This window comes from Solea solea, unplaced genomic scaffold (genome assembly GCF_958295425.1).
Source record: "Solea solea unplaced genomic scaffold, fSolSol10.1 scaffold_170, whole genome shotgun sequence".
In the NCBI taxonomy this organism is placed as follows: Eukaryota; Metazoa; Chordata; class Actinopteri; order Pleuronectiformes; family Soleidae; genus Solea; species Solea solea.
Window position 1 is genome coordinate 15001 of NW_026704090.1, and position 2500 is coordinate 17500.

The following is a 2500-nucleotide window of genomic DNA, read 5'->3' on the forward strand; positions in this document are numbered from 1 at the left end:
ACGCCGTTCATCCCATGCGAAAAGGTGCAGGAGTGACCGAAATACGGCCCGTTGTAAATCGCCCCTCTTTAAGCCAAAAAAATAGGTACGCCTCCCAGGGCCACCGACGGGAGAATGGCTAAAAACGTGATTTTATCAAAATGTTACAAGGCAGGGCTCTGCACAGGGTCCAGAGGAGTGGAACGCCGTTCATCCCATGCGAAAAGGTGCAGGAGTGACGGAGATACGGCCCGTTTTAAATCGCCCCTCTTTATGCCAAAAAAATAGGTACGCCTCCCAGGGCCACCCAGGGTGATGCTTTTATCAAAATGTCACAACGCAGGGCTCTGCGCAGGGGCCAGAGGAGTGGAACGCCGCTGGTTCCATGCGAAAAGGTGGAGAAATGACCGAGATATGACCCGTGGAAGTCGTCACAATTTACCCCGAAAATAGGCGCTCGCGCTCGGGCAGAGGTCGGCGCTCGGCCGGGGTCCCGAGAACCGGGGCGAATAGGGTTTTCCCACGGCCGAAAACCATAGGAAGCACGGGGAAAATTCGGGACCCGACGTCCCAGGGCCCTCGGCGGGGACCGGGGCAACGCGACACCGTTGGTTCCACCCGAAAAGGTGGAGAAATGACCGAGATACGGCCCGTCAAAAGTCGTCACAATTTACCCGAAAATAGGCGCTCGCGCTCGGCCCCGGTCCCGAGAACCGCGGCGGAGGTTTACCGGGATGCTGCGCAACATGGGCCAGAGAGCATGTTTGGTTCGAGTTTACCGGGATGCTGCGCAACATGGGCCAGAGAGCATGTTTGGCCGAGTTTACCGGGATGCTGCGCAACATGGGCCAGAGAGCATGTTTGGTCGAGTTTGTGTGGGTTGTGTGCGACACTCCCGGCACATACATAGGAACACGGCTTCCAAGTGAGCGCACTTTTTCGAAATTTCTTCTAAGTGCCGCTTTTTCGAACCGGGGCGAATTGGGTTTTTCGAGGGCCGAAAACCATAGGAAGCACGGGGAAAACTCAGGACCCGACGCCCCACGGCCCTCGGCGGGGACCGGGGCAACGCGACACCGTCGGTTCCACCCGAAAAGGTGGATAAATGACCGAGATACGGACCGTTGAAATCGACTCGGCGTATCCGAAAATAGGCGCTCGCGCTCGGACAGAGGTCGGCGCTCGGCCCGGTCCCGAGAACCGGCGCGCCTAGGGTTTTTCCACGGCCGAAAACCACAGGAAGCACGGGGAAATCTCAGGATCCCACGCCCCACGGCCCTCGGCGGGGACCGGGGCAACGCGACACCGTCGGTTCCACCCGAAAAGGTGGATAAATGACCGAGATACGGACCGTTGAAATCGACTCGGCGTATCCGAAAATAGGCGCTCGCGCTCGGACAGAGGTCGGCGCTCGGCCCGGTCCCGAGAACCGGCGCGCCTAGGGTTTTTCCACGGCCGAAAACCACAGGAAGCACGGGGAAAACTCAGGATCCCACGCCCCAGGGCCCTCGGCGGGGACCGGGGCAACGCGACACCGTTGGTTCCATCCGAAAAGGTGGAGAAATGACCGAGATACGGACCGTGGAAGTCGTCCCAACTTATCCGAAAATAGGCGCTCGCGCTCGGACAGAGGTCGGCGCTCGGCCCGGTCCCCGAGAACCGGGGCGACTCGGAAATTCTTCTAAGTGCCGACTTTTCGAAATTTCTTCTAAGTGCCAACTTTTCAAAATTTACTCTAAGTGCCCTTGGCTACCAGGGGCACGAATCTGAAATTTCTTCTAAGTGCCAACTTTTTCAAAATTTACTCTAAGTGCCCTTGGCTACCAGGGGCACGAGGCGAGAATCTGAAATTTCTTCTAAGTGCCCTTGGCTACCAGGGGCACGGGGAAAATGTGTAAAAAAGCAATTTAATCAAAATCAAACAACGCAGGGCCCTTGGCAGGGACCAGGCGAGTAGAATAAAGTTGTTTTTGTGGCGAAACATTGACAATTGGGCGAGTTAGAGGTTTACCGGGATGCTGCGCAACATAGGCCAGAGAGCATGTTTGGTCGAGTTTGTGGGTTTTGTGCGACACTCCCGGCACATATATAGAAACCCAGCTTTTGAGAGCACTTAGAAGAAATTTCGAAAAGGTGGCACTCTGACGAAATTTCCAAAGAGTGGCTCTTCACACAAAGTTGACCGTTTCTTCATCCAGCACGCACCCCTGACCGAGTGGCAAACGTGACCCGCCATCGGAGGGCCCCCGTCGGCCATGGCCCCCCCCACCCCCGCGTGGAGGGCCTGGTGTTCGGACGGACGGTTCCTCCGGCCTGCGGGTTCGCCTCCAAGGGCCCAGGGAGCAAGGAGAGGGATGGGGCCTCGGGCGGTGGCGGTGGTCGTCGACAACCACTGCCCCCCCCGCACCCCCCCGACCCCCCCCCGCGCTCCCGGTCCTGCGCTTTCCTCCCAGCGAGACTGAGACGCCCCGTCTGACCCAGGAGCCCCACACTGGGCCCCGCCGCGGTGCCGCAGCCGCCC